The sequence below is a fragment of the Saccopteryx leptura genome, chromosome 5 (assembly GCF_036850995.1).
Source record: "Saccopteryx leptura isolate mSacLep1 chromosome 5, mSacLep1_pri_phased_curated, whole genome shotgun sequence".
NCBI classification, from domain to species: Eukaryota; Metazoa; Chordata; class Mammalia; order Chiroptera; family Emballonuridae; genus Saccopteryx; species Saccopteryx leptura.
The window spans coordinates 129,359,503-129,373,908 of NC_089507.1; the positions used below are offsets into that span (position 1 = coordinate 129,359,503).

The following is a 14,406-nucleotide window of genomic DNA, read 5'->3' on the forward strand; positions in this document are numbered from 1 at the left end:
AAGATAGGTTTTAAGTATAAAAAACAGATATAATTTATTTTTATTCTAGTTAAAACTTACCACTGATAACTAAATCACATAAAGTCTCCAAAGAAAAGTGACTTAAAGAAGAAATACTTGAATGAACATAATAATTTTCTTTAGTTCATACATTTGGATTATGACTTTTAAGCACATTTGTGTTAGTATCTATTATGTGAAAGACTATGCATGATTTAAAAAATACATTTCATGTATTTTAATAGACACTTTTAAAGCAAACATTTTAATAAATTTATAGATGCATTTTAAATATTTGAGAAATATTTACCTATTTGTAAATGAAAAGTAATTATTATTATATTTTCTTCCTTATGTTAATCCCTGACCACAATCTTTCTTCCATCCTTTGGTTACATGATCTTTTAAACAGAACAGATATAAACAACCCAAAAAACATATTCCTTTTTTGGTCTGATCTGCTGATCACCCTTGGTAATTAAGGTAAAACTACTCTTCCTGGATAAGAATGCCACAAAGAACTTGAGGACTATTCGTTCTAAATAGCAACCTAACTGAAAAAGTCCACGAGATTAAGGAACTATATTTTGAATTTATTATGACTGCAGTTCTAAAAGATAGACTCTGTAAGATCAATGGAAATAGTACTTAGGAGAAAATTCTGTGCTAAATAGCATTATTAATGAAAACTACCTCTGCTCCTACTTTACAGTTTAATTTGAATATCTTATAAACTCTCAAGAATTATTTATGTTCTTAGAGTCAGAGATACTTAGATAGGTACATTAAATATCATTCTATAAATAAATATCTCTTTAAAATGCAAAATACAAGCATTTCATTTCAACAAAAAGCTTCACATCATAAAGAAATCGCAGTCTTCCCTCACGCATATTTCTATGCTTACAGAGGAATAGACAACAAATGTAGGAGATAGTAGAGGCTTCTTTTTTGCTCTATTAAAGCTCACTGTATATTTTTATACTGAACCTCATGTAGATCATATTAATTTTGTTCAATTTATTTTAGTATCTCAAAATCCACAGAAAAGTTCAAGTGCAAGTTAGTGAATTTATTTCAAGTAGACAGAAGTTTAAAGACCCACATTTTGGGTAATCCTTGGTCATTGAAAATATTAAACTAAATTAATAATGTTTAAAATGAAGATTAAAGTATCAATTTGAAATAGTTCTAAATCAAGCAGGTGAATAAGTGTTTTCATTAGACTAAATTTAAGATGTTTCAATGCAAATTATAGTAAGATATGCATTTGGCTAACTAGGAAGACACTTTATGAAGCAATCTCCCAAAAAAGTATTTTCAAAGCACTTTTCTTAGTGGTGGAATTTAGAAAAGACATTAAAAATATAATAAGGCCAGTGGACCCTATGAGACTTAAACCTAGTAGGAGAAAAAAAATTAACCCAGATAGATATGTACAAAAAACAATTGATGGAATTAATGCTAAATATATGAAAAGTGATGATAGCCATGAGGGTATTCCTGAAACAAATTATAACTCTAAAGACAGATAAAAGTTATTTACATTTCAACCTCCCTTACTCTCCACTTGATAATAGTTTACTTGACAAACATTACCATAAATGATAACCATTTCCTTCCTGGCATCCTGAACACGGCCAAGTATATTCTCCACCATCCTCAGTAAATTCTAGTCAAGATTCTCATCCAACTTAATTCTGATATACTCAGTACCCTCAAACTTTAATATGCATTGCTTTGCAGGAATCTGTAATGCTATTTTTTAGACATATTCTGCCCACAATATTTTGTTACGTTATCTTTCACAGCCATCAACGATATGATGCCAACCTCAAAAACAAAAGTTATTATACTTTCACTTCTTTACTAAAGTGATAACTTGTTTTCATCTTTTCTAAGTGGCATCCTTTATTTTTGTGAATTTCTCTATCCCCTCTTAGAGAACCATCCTTTTCCCTTTATGCCTGACAATAATTCATAGTGTATTGAGAGTGAGTGTATGTTACAAACAGAACAGAAAATTCATCTTTAGTACTATAGAAAGGCAGTCATTCATTCAGGATAAATTGTAAAAAATAGATAATAACAATGGCACTGCCTCCGTTGCTTATGGTCCAGGGAAGACATATAAGGTCTTTACTTTTCCGAGATTCTATTTCCCTCTAGTTTGTGTCAATAAAACCCTCTCAATTATTTCAACTAATTTTCTTCCAGCTTTTTTTTTCTCAATCTTGTCTTTACTCATATATCAGATTTTACTTTAAATTGTTTCTATTATCTTCTGATTCATTTGTATAAAGAAAACCTCAATTGATTCCTGTGTGCCCCAACAGCCCCCCACCACATCCCTGTGCTACTGTGAATGTTAAACTCCTCAGCATAGTGTAATGCCGGTGGCCGAGGACAGGCAGGTTACTATTGGATTCAGGCACAAGTTAGAGGAACTGTGGAGCTGGAAAGCGTTGTGCCGTTCCTATTTAATACATTCTCCCAATGACAGACAAGTAAACAGGCAGGGGAAAACCTCTTCTCATGGGACTAGGCAAACAAACAGCAAAACAGCCCCTTACAGTGGTGGGCAAGCGATCCGCAATCCACCCTGAGGGCAAGCACCCATTGCCTTACTTACATAGGCTATGCACACATGGCGCTGCCACGTACCCATGCACTAATCATGTAAAGTGCAAGCGAGTAAGCCTAACACAGCTGTTTTTCCTACACATAGCATTTCAGGCTCTCTGCAATTTGACCCAACATGTCCTTCCAATCTTAAAAACACTGTAATAACTACACATTTAAAGTTGTTTATGAGACATGTACTTTGATAATTGTTTTGCATGATTTTTCTTACTTGTGGCTGAGAATAACCATATTAGATGTATATATATACTTATGCCCATTTTTTCAGATAACAAAACTAAAATGCAGAGAGTTTATACAATCAAGTCCACACAGCTAACGAATGCTGAATCTGGGTTAAACCTAATGTTATTTGATTTCAGGATTTTTCATGATAGTAGGCTCAGTAATGGCCTCTTATATACCAGGTTCTAATCTCTGGAACCTGCAAAACCTCTTACTTTACATGGCAAAACCTATGCAGATGTGATAAAACTGACGATCTGGGTTTGAGTGATTAACCTGTATATTCTGGAAGGAGGCTAACTAGAGTTACAAGTGTTTTTACAAGAGTAAGGCAGAGGGAAATTTGACACATTGTTGTCAAATCCACTTTTTATTTTATATACAATCTGTAAGAACCTATTTACCAATACTTTTTTTTCAAGTGAGAAGAGGAAAGAGATAGAGACAGACTACCGCATGTACCCTGATAGGATCCCAGCAACCCCAGTCTGGGGCCATGCTCTCATATGAGCTATCTTTAGCACCTGAGAGGGAGGCTCTACAGCAGTGGTCCCCAACTCCCGGGCCGCGGACCGGTTCCAGTCCGTGGGCCATTTGGTACTGGTCTTCAGAGAAAGAATAAATAACTTACATTATTTTCGTTTTATTTATATTTAAGTCTGAACGATGTTTTACTTTTAAAAAATGACCAGATTCCCACTGTTACATCCATCTAAGACTCAATCTTGACACTTGTCTCGGTCATGTGATACATTTATCCATCCCACCCTAAAGGCCAGTCCGTGAAAATATTTTCTGACATTAAACCAGTCCGTGGCCCAAAAAAGGTTGAGGACCACTGCTCTACAGAACAATCCTCAGTGCCCAGGGCTGATGCACTCGAACCAATTGAGCCATGGCTGCAAGGAAGGAATAGTGGGGAGAGAGAGAGAGAGAAAAAAGAAGAAGAGGAATAAGAAAAGAAGAAAGAAGAAAAAGGAGGAGTAGGTGGAGGAGGAGGAGAAGGAGAAGGAGAAGGAGAAGGAGAAGGAGAAGGAGAAGGAGAAGGAGAAGGAGAAGGAGAAGGAGATAAGGAAGAAGAGGAAAAAGAAGCGGGAAGGGTGGAGAAGATGGTTGCTTCTCCTGTGTTTCCTGACTAGGAATAGAAACTGGGACATCCACATGTAGATCTGATGTTCTACCACTGAGCCAACCAGCCAGGGCCTATTTACCAATACATAACAGGCCAATAGAAACCCATTAAATTGATGCAACATAATTCAGTAATTCAGTTTCTCACTATTTGATTTATAAGTTGCTTTTTGATTATACCAAATTTATTCAGTCTGCACTGAATAACATGCAACTTTGTACATATCACAGATTATATTCTGGGTGTAAAAAAATCCTAACAGAGCATAATTTTTATATTAATTAATATTATATTTTAAAACATTTGATTTATAATTTTAAGTTCTTTTCCAAAATATGCCATTTTGCAAACAGTACATATAATGGTGTTTATTTTTTGTATGCTTGCCAGACAGTGAGTATTTATCTTTTTCAATTTCACAGGTCAAAGAAAGTAGCAGCTAGCTGTATATATTCATATTTTTCAATTTTACAAGTCAAAATAGCAGCTAGTTGTATATATGCACCACATCTTTATACAGCCCTCTATCAGAGGACATTTTAGTTGCTTCTAAGTCTTGGCCACTATGAATAATGCTGCAGTAAACATGAGGGCACATGTGTCTTGTTGATAACAGCCAATCTAACAGGTGTAAGGTGGTATCTCATTGTATTTTAGATTTTCATTTCACTAATAGCTAATAAAGATGACCATCTTTTCATATATCTATTTATTTGTATGTTCATAAAAGAAATGTCTGTTCAAGTCCTCTCCCATTTTTTAATAGGATATTTTGTTGTTGACCTTTGTGAGTTCTTTATATATTTTGGATATTAACTCCTTATTGCAGTTATGGCATGCAAATATCATCTCCCATTTAGTTGGCTACCTTTTGTTTTTTTTGTTGTCAGTTTCTTTTGCTGTGCAGAAGCTTCTTAGTTTGATATAGTCTCATTCCTTTATTTTTGCCTTATCCCTTGCCTTTGGGGTCAAATTCATAAAATATTCTCTGTGTTCAAGGTCCATAAGTTTATTAGCTATGTTTTCTTCAATGTAATTTATTGTTTCAGATCTTATAATTATGCCTTTGATCCATTTTGAATTAATTTTTGTACAGGAAGATAAATTATAGGCAAGTTTTATTCTTTTGCATGTGACTTTCCAGTTTTCGCAGCACCAATTTTTGAAGAGGCTTTCTTTTCTCTATTGTGTTTTTGGCTCCTTTGTCAAAGGTTATTTGCCCATATAGATGTTGTTTTTATTTTGGGGCTCTCGACTCGGTTCCATTGGTCTGCACGTCTCTTTTCCTGCCAATACAAGGCTGTTTTGATTATGTGGCTCTGTAGTGTAACTTGAAGTCAGGTACTGTCACACCTCGGGCTTCATTCTTTTTTCACAGGGTTGTTTTGGATATTCAGGGTCTTTGTGGTTCCATACAAATATGGTGACTTTTGTTCTATTTCTTTAAAAACTGACATCAAGGTTTTAATGAAAATTGCATTAAATCTGTATATTGCTTTGGGTAAAATGCCCTTTTAACTATGTTAAGTTTTCCAATCCACAAACACAGAACAGTTTTCCATTCTGTTGTGTCCTTTTCAATTTCTTTTAAGAATGCTTTGTACTTTTCAGAATATTGGGCTTTTACATACTTTGTTAAGCCTTTGAGTAGTACGGACATTCATGTACGTTCTCGTGCCTCCTGGCCATCCAGAGTATCATTGCAACAAAAATGTTTATTTTAAAAATGTGTAGGGCAACATTAAAAAAAGGCAAATGTATGTTCTTCTTGTTTCCATAAATTGGCTATCAAACAAACATTATTTTAAGTTAATATAACTGTAACTGAAACTAATTTTATTTTTTAAAAAAAACTCCCTCCCTGGGGTTAGTGAGCATGAATAAAACTCACTATTCAAAGGGTTAAGTTTATTCTTAGATATTTCATCGTTGTTGCAATTGTAAAATAAATTGTTTTTTTTATTTCATTTTCTGAGGTTTGTTGTTGGCATATAGGAAAGCAGTAAACTTGTATATTGATTTTGTATCCTGCAATATTACTGTATTTATTAATGTTTCTAATAGTTTTTTGGTGAAGTCTTTAAGATTTTCTATATACAAAACCATGCCATCTTCTTTCCCAGTATGGATGCCTTTTATTTCTTTCTCTTGCCTGGTTTCTCTGGCTTGGCCTTCCAGAACTCTGTTGAATAAGAGAGTAGAGAAAGTGGGCATCCTTGTCTTGGTACTGATTTTAGAGGAAAAGGTTTCACTATTTCATCATTGAATATGATATTGGCTGATGGTTTATCACATATGGCCTTTATTATGTTGAGGTACTTTCCTTCTATATGCATTTTATTGACTGTTTTAATCATAACAATGCTGTATCTTATAGATGCCTTTTTGCATCTATTCATAGAGTCATATGATTTTTGTTCTTTGTTTTGTTAATGTGGTGTATTAGATTGATTGATTTGAGTAGGCTGAGCCATCCTTGTGTTCTTGGAATAAATCCCATTTGATCATGATATATTACTTTTTTTAATGAGTTCTTGTATTTGATATGCTAGCATTTTGTTTAAGATTTTAGTATCTGTATTCATTAGAGATGAATGGTCTGTAGTGTCATTTTTGTGTGTTGTCATTGCTAGGTTTTAGTATAAGTGTTACGTAGGCTTCATAAAATATGTTAGAAAGTATTACCTCTTAAATTTTTTGAAAGACTTAGAGAAAGATAGGTATCACATCCTTGAATGTTTGGTAGAATTTGCTAGTGAAGTCATCTGGTCCTAGACTTTTATTTTGGGGGAGGTTTTTGATAGTTGTTTTGTTTCTCACTTTATTGGTTTATTTAGGTTTTCCACTTCTTCATGACACAGTTTAGAAAGATTGTAGAGGTCTAGGAACTTATCTATGTCTTCTAAATTGTTGAATTTGGAGGCATATACTCTTTCATAGTATTCTAGTATGATTCTTTGTGTATCTATGATGTCTGTAGTAACTCCTCTTTTATTTCAGATTTTGTTTAGATAAATATTTCTTTTTTTCCTTAGTGAGCTTATCAAGGGTTTGTCTATTTTATTGATCTTGTCAAAGAACCAACTCTTTGTTGTATTAATTTTTTCTATAGTTTTTTTATTTCATTTAGTTCTGCTCTAATTATTAATATTTTCTTTCTTCTGCTAACCTTTAAGTGCCTTTGTTCTTTTTGTTGTTCTTTAAGATGTAATGTTAGATGGCTTACTTTTGATTTCTCTTATTTCTTGAGATAGGCCTGTAATAATATAAACTCTATCTACCTCTGACTGCTGCTTTCACTGCATCCCAGAAGTTTTGATATGTCATATTGTCATTTTTATTTATCTGTATATACCTTTTGACCTGATCTTTTTTTTTTTTTTTTTTTTTTTTTTCATTTTTCTGAAGCTAGAAACAGGGAGAGACAGTCAGACAGACTCCCGCATGCGCCCGACCGGGATCCACCCGGCACACCCACCAGGGGCGGTGCTCGGCCCCCCAGGGGGCGATGCTCTGCCCATCCTGGGCGTCGCCATATTGCGACCAGAGCCACTCTAGCGCCTGAGGCAGAGGCCACAGAGCCATGCCCAGCGCCCGGGCCATCTTTGCTCCAATGGAGCCTTGGCTGCGGGAGGGGAAGAGAGAGACAGAGAGGAAAGCGCGGCGGAGGGGTGGAGAAGCAAATGGGCGCTTCTCCTATGTGCCCTGGCCGGGAATCGAACCCGGGTCCTCCGCACGCTAGGCCGACGCTCTACCGCTGAGCCAACCGGCCAGGGCTGACCTGATCTTTTATTTCTTTTTTCAGCCAGTCATTTTCTGAAGTATGTTGTTTAATTTAAACATTTCCGTGGGTTTAAAAAAATTTTTTTTTTTTTTTTTTTTTTTTTTTTTTTACTTTCCTTTTAAGTTGAATTCTAATTTCAGAGCATATTGTCAGAGAAAATGCTTGGTATAATTTCAGTCTTCTTGAATTTGTTATGGCTAATTTTGTGACCCATCATATAATCTATCCCTGAAATGTTCTATGTGCACTGGAAAAGAATGTATGTATAATTTGATATTCTGGCATTAAAAGTTCTCTAAATGTCAGTTATGTCCATTTGGCTTATTGTGTCCTTTAAGGCCAATAGTTCTTTGTTGATTCTCTGTTTGGATCTATCTAGAACTGTCAATAGAGTATTGAGATCTCCAACTATAACTTTTTTTTTTTGTCTGTTTCTCCTTTTAGCTCTGCTAGTGATTATATATATTTTGGTGCTTCCTGATCTGGTGTATATATATTAAAAGAATTATGTCTTCTTGATATAGTGTCCCCTTTATCATTATTAAATGTCTATCTTTGTCTCTTGTTACCTTTGTTGTCTTGAAATAAGTACTGTCAGATATAAGTATGGCTATACCTGCTTTTCTTCAGGCATTATTTACTTGAAGAATTGTTTCCAACATTTCACTTTGATTCTACTTTTGTTTTTGCAGCTTGTGTCCAGTGAAGGCAACTTGTATCTATTGAAGGAAGTATATTGTTGGGTTTTGTTTTTTTGATCCAATCTGCTACTTTGTGCCTCTTTCTTAGCAAGTTTAGTCTATTTATATCTAGGGTAATTATTGATGCTTGAAGATTTCCTATAGCCATTTTATGTTTTGTTTTCTGGTACCTCTGTGTGTCCTTTATTTTTTCCTTTATATTTCTGTCAGCTGTTTTTGTTTAGTGGTATTTCATATTTCTTTCTTCTGTTTCCTCTTTTTTAAGCTATGTATTTCAGTTTTGTTATTGATTAAAAAAAAGTTTAATATATACAACATTTCTTACTTTTATGAATGCTCCTTCCCTTATTCTTCATTTTCTAATTCAGAACTTTATTCCCTCCTCTTTTATGTTTTTGTTGTCATAGATTATCCTTGTTTATATTGTAAGCTCCTTGGAGCTTTTACTTGTAGTTTTATATTTTTTGGCATTTCTGTCAGGTAGAATCACACTCGAGTATTTCCTGCAATGGAGGTTTTCTGGTGATAAATTCCCTCAGCTTTTGTATATCTAGAAAAGTTTGCATTTCTCCTTTGTACTTAAAAGTTAACTTTGAGCCCTGGCCGGTTGGCTCAGCGGTAGAGCGTCGGCCTTACGTGCGGGGGACCCAGGTTTGATTCCCGGCCAGGGCACATAGGAGAAGTGCCCATTTGCTTCTCCACCCCCACCTCCCCTCCTTCCTCTCTGTCTCTCTTCCCCTCCCGCAGCCAAGGCTCCATTGGGAGCAAAGATGGCCCGGGCGCTGGGGATGGCTCCTTGGCCTCTGCCCCAGGCGCTAGAGTAGCTCTGGTCGTGGTAGAGCGACGCCCTGGAGGGGCAGAGCATCGCCCCCTGGTGGGCAGAGCGTCACCCCTGGTGGGTGTGCCGGGTGGATCCCGGTTGGGCGCATGCGGGAATCTGTCTGATTGTCTCTCCCCATTTCCAGCTTCAGAAAAATACCAAAAAAAAAAAAAGGTAACTTTGATGGAAATAGTAATCTTGGCTGGTAATTCCTTACTTTGAATGTTTGAGTTCACTTTCTATTGGCATGTAGAGTTTCAGTTGAGAGGTCTGATGATAACTGATGGGCTCTCCTTTATATTTAGTTTCTTCTTTTCCTTAGCTGCCATGAGGATTCTTTATTTGTCATTGATTTTTGACAGTTTTAATGCAATGTGCCTTGGACTAAGCCTGTTTGGGTGGAGGTAACTAGGTGTGACTAGGTGTGTTGGCTTCTTGGACTTGAGCCTCTAACTCTTTTTTATAGGTTTGGGAAGTTTTCATCAATTATAAATATTTGTTAGAATAGTCTCTTCATTCCCTTCTCCATTTTTTCTCCTTCTAGTATACCTATTATTCTTATATTATTCTTTCTGATTGGTTCTTTTTTAAAATTTCAACCTTTGGTGAAATACTTGTTCATTAATTTGTTTTCTGAGTGCATCAAATTGCCTAAGAGTGTTTTCTCACATCACCTTGAGTATTTTCAGAACTTCAGTTTTGAATTCTCTGTCGTTTAATTCCCAAGTTTCCATGTGACTTAAGTTGCTCTCTGAAGATTTTCTGTTTTCTTTCTGAACCATGTCTCTTTCTTGGTTATTCACAGTATTCAGTGGACTCCTTCTGTGTCTAAGTGGCATTTTATTAGTAGTTTGTTCCAAAAGGTTTTTCTATTATTTTCCAGTAGGTGGTGCTGTATTACAAGTTTTAGCTCTGTGAAATCCCCCAGCTGACTCTATAGCATAGACAAGATGATGGGGGCAGGTGGGCTGTTAGGACTTTTTCATCTTTTTTGTTCTTCTTTATGGCAATGGCAATCCTGGGCCTCTGCATGTTCTTCCATGTGTCCTGAAAGATGAAGGACCAGCCAGAGAGTGCCCTATTCTTCAGAGAAACCAATGGTTCTGCAGAGTTAGTTCTAGGGAATGCCACTATTAGTTTCTGTAGGGAGAGAGGTGGGATCTGGGAAATTGGGGGAGGGCGGCTTGGTTCTTTGTATGATATTTCCTTTTCTTTGTCCCAAGTGCAGGCCATGGGCAGACCATGGGAACACCAGCAGTGTACCAGAGTATCATCTTCTGCCCTGTCCTCACATTCAGTCACTGCTCTGGTTTAGCACTCCTCAAGGTTTCCCCTCAAGCTCTCGGCTCCTCCTGGCAGAAGAACACCCAGACACTGGTTTTCTCACCTCTCTGAAGCCCAGCTGGTGTTCCTTTGCTGACTTATAGCTGTTTATATTGTTTGAATTTCAAGGGGAGGGATCAAGGGTATCTCTCACTCTGCCATTGCACCAACAAACCAAGTCATAAATATATTCTTAAAACTTTACCTTAAATAGCAAATATTATACCTAAGTACATTATTTTAGGTATAGTTTACAAGCATTATTTCCTGCATTAATTTCTCTTAACTTTCATGTTTTCAAGTCACTGTAGTTAATTATTTAAGTTACTTCTCAAGCTAAAATACATTGAAAGAAAATTAAAACTAAAGGCATTCAAATTACTTAAAACTAATTACTAGTATATATGCATATATAAAGAACGCAAATATAAAGATGAGTGCTTAACTCAAGGACACTAACATAAAAACAATGTTTTCTTGTGTTTTTGACATAAATTATGCTTTACATTCAGTCTTGCAGTAACACTGCCAGAAATACCACTTCCACAGGTATTAAAATAGTTAAGAGAAAATTACAACAGTTAATTTAAATTTTGACCATTTATACTTTTTATTTCAGCAAGTGTTTCTAAAGGCTGGTATTTAACCACTATTCAAGATTTATAAAACTGAATCTTTTAGAAATTATGTTGGAAGATTGATAAGGTATTTAAATTAGCCTATAAAATATTAACATAACTTCTTACCAGAGAAGGCTCTCAGAAAGCAATAATTCTGGTATTTAATGTCTAAGAGACTAACACTTTGAACATTGCTACTATTGCAGAGGAGAAAACATTAAAATATTTTAAGTTTTACTGAAATTTTCATCAACATTTATATCCAGAATTTAGCTACATTATGATATGCACAGTTATGTCAAAAAGACAATTTACCTCATCTATGTGCCTTTTAGTTTATGACGTCAAGCTTGTATTAATGCATAATATATATAGGAGTGTAGGTGCTTTTGCCACAGTGAGAGCTATGTTTCACTTCTACCTGGAAGATAATGATCTTTTTATTATACATAAAAATAAAAATCTGGCCCTGGCTGGTTGGCTCAGCGGTAGAGTGTCGGCCTGGTGTGCGGGGGACCCGGGTTCGATTCCCGGCCAGGGCACATAGGAGAGGCGCCTATTTGCTTCTCCATCCCCCCCTCCTTCCTCTCTGTCTCTCTCTTCCCCTCCCGCAGCGGAGGCTCCATTGGAGCAAAGATGGCCTGGGCGCTCGGGATGGCTCCTTGGCATCTGCCCCAGGCGCTAGAGTGGCTCTGGTCGCAACAGAGCGATGCCCAGGAGGGGCAAAGCATCGCCCCCTGGTGGGCAGAGTGTCGCCCCTGGTGGGTGTGCCAGGTGGATCCCGGTCGGGCGCATGCGGGAGTCTGTCTGTCTGTCTCTCCCCATTTCCAGCTTCAGAAAAATACAAAAAAAAAAATAAATAAATAAAAATAAAAATCTAAGAAAAAAATACTTCCACTTTATAAATAAAATACTTGAGAAATTGTGTTTCATCTAATCAGCATGTTGAATGAGATGGTTCATATTCAAATAGTTTCTGAACAATCTGTAATCAAACCCTAAATTCCAAAATATTTAAAAATATTTGTCTTTTCCAAATAACCATAAGATTGGTAAGTTTGTTTTGGTCTAACAGAATCACAGGGGTCATTTTGATTAGAATTAGAAAGTAAAGAACACTTAGGCCAAAAGGTTTCAGAAAAGATGTTGGGTATTATACAACAAATGGAGCATTAAAGAGGATACCTTGAAATGATATGTTTCTTAGAATTACTTAGAGTAAAGAGCTTTCTCTCAAACTATTTCTCAATTATAATAGTTACTTTACAGCACACAAATTACATATTATTTTTAAATTTAATTACCTTAGAACATTTTTTTAATTTCTTTGTTCTGAAATATTTTATACACTATTTTAAATTATTCACTAGATTGAGAAAAAACAAATCTGCTCTAATCAACATTGGAATCGGGGTAAGAGAGCCACTTGCTGTCTTTCAGCCATACCTTCCCCACTTCTTGCTGTGGAGGAGCCTAAACATGAGGTTCTAGAACCATCCAGGAATTATACTAAAAATAGATTCTAAATTTTATTCTCTTAATTTTTTAAAAATTTTCTATTAATTTTAATTTATTGTGTTTACATGGATTCAAGTGTACACCAAATATAACTCCCTCACCCCCCACACCAATGCCCTTCTTCATACCCTTGTCCCCCTCTGTAAACAACCTCCTCCTTCTATCTAGGACTGTGACAGCAAACCTTTTTATAAAAACTGCCCACTTTTGCAGTGCTGGTCAACCTGGTCCCTCCCGCCCACTAGTAGGCAGTCCAGCTTTTATGGTGGGCAGTAGTGGAGCAACCAAAGGGCGCCACAAGTGGGCGGGAGGGACCAGGTTGACCAGCACTGCAAAAGTGGGCAGTTTTTATAAAAAGGTTCACCATCATGGATCTAGGATTTGCTGTCCTGCTATCTATATCTCTGTGTTATGTATATATAATTTTAAGAATCCCTTTACCTTCTCTGATCCTATCCCCCAACCCCCTTTTCTCTGAATGCTGTTCCTATGGTCCCTTTGATCCGACCTCTGCCTCTATTCCGTTCCTCAGTTCATTTTGTTCATTAGATTCCACATATAAGCAAGATCATATGATATTTGTCTTTCTCCACCTGACTTATTTCACTTAGCATAATAATCTGCAGATCCATCCATGCTGTCACAAAAGGTAAAATTTACCTCTTTTCATGGCCACATAGTATTCCATTGTGTATATGTACCACATTTTTTTTTTGTATTTTTCTGAAGCTGGAAACGGGGAGAGAAAGTCAGACAGACTGCTGCATGCGCCCGACCGGGATCCACCCAGCATGCCCAACAGGGGCGATGCTCTGCCCACCAGGGGGCGATGCTCTGCCCCTCCGGGGCGTCACTCTGTTGCGACCACAGCCACTCTAGCACCTGGGGCAGAGGCCAAGGAGCCATCCCCAGCGCCCGGGCCATCTTTGCTCCAATGGAGCCTCCGCTGTGGGAGGGGAAGAGAGAGAGACAGAGAGGAAGGAGGGGAGGGGGTGGAGAAGCAAATGGGCGCTTCTCTTATGTGCCCTGGCCGGGAACCAAACCCAGGTCCCCCGCACACCAGGCCGACGCTCCACCACTGAGCCAACCGGCCAGGGCCTGTACCACATTTTTTAATTCACTCGTCCACTGATAGACACTTGGGCTGTTTCCAGATCTTGGCTATTGTAAACAATAAACATGGGGGTGCATATTTTCTTTTGAATCAGTGATTTGGGGTTTTTAGGATATATTCCTAAAAGTGGGATAGCTGGGTCAAAAGGTAGTTCCATTTTTAATTTTTTGAGAAAACCCCATACACTTCTCCACAGTGGCTGCAACAGTCTGCATCCCCACTAGCAGTGCAGGAGGGTTCCCTTTTCTCCACACCCTCTCCAGCACTTATTATGTGTTGTTTTGTTAATGAGCACCATTCTGACAGGTGTGAAGTGATATCTCATTGTGGTTTAATTTGCATTTCTCTAATGATTAGTGGTGTTGAACATTTTTTCATATGTCTACTGGCCATCTGTATGTCCTTTTTGGAGAACTGTTTGTTCAGTTCTTTTTCCCATTTTTTAATTCGATTCTTTACCTTTATGGTGTTGAGTTTTAGAAATACTTTATAAACTTTTGTTATTAACCTCTTATCAGACATACTG

At 36.9% G+C, this 14,406-nt stretch overlaps 1 protein-coding gene and 1 non-coding gene across 2 annotated transcripts in view; one reads left to right on the forward strand and one right to left on the reverse strand.

Moving 5' to 3' along the window:
- MALRD1 (MAM and LDL receptor class A domain containing 1) overlaps positions 1-14,406 on the reverse strand; it is an 837,423-nt gene that overhangs the window by 513,475 nt on the left and 309,542 nt on the right. The window lies entirely within an intron of this gene.
- TRNAV-UAC (transfer RNA valine (anticodon UAC)) lies at positions 9,082-9,157 on the forward strand. The gene has a single exon. It is a non-coding gene; the product is annotated as a tRNA-Val (tRNA).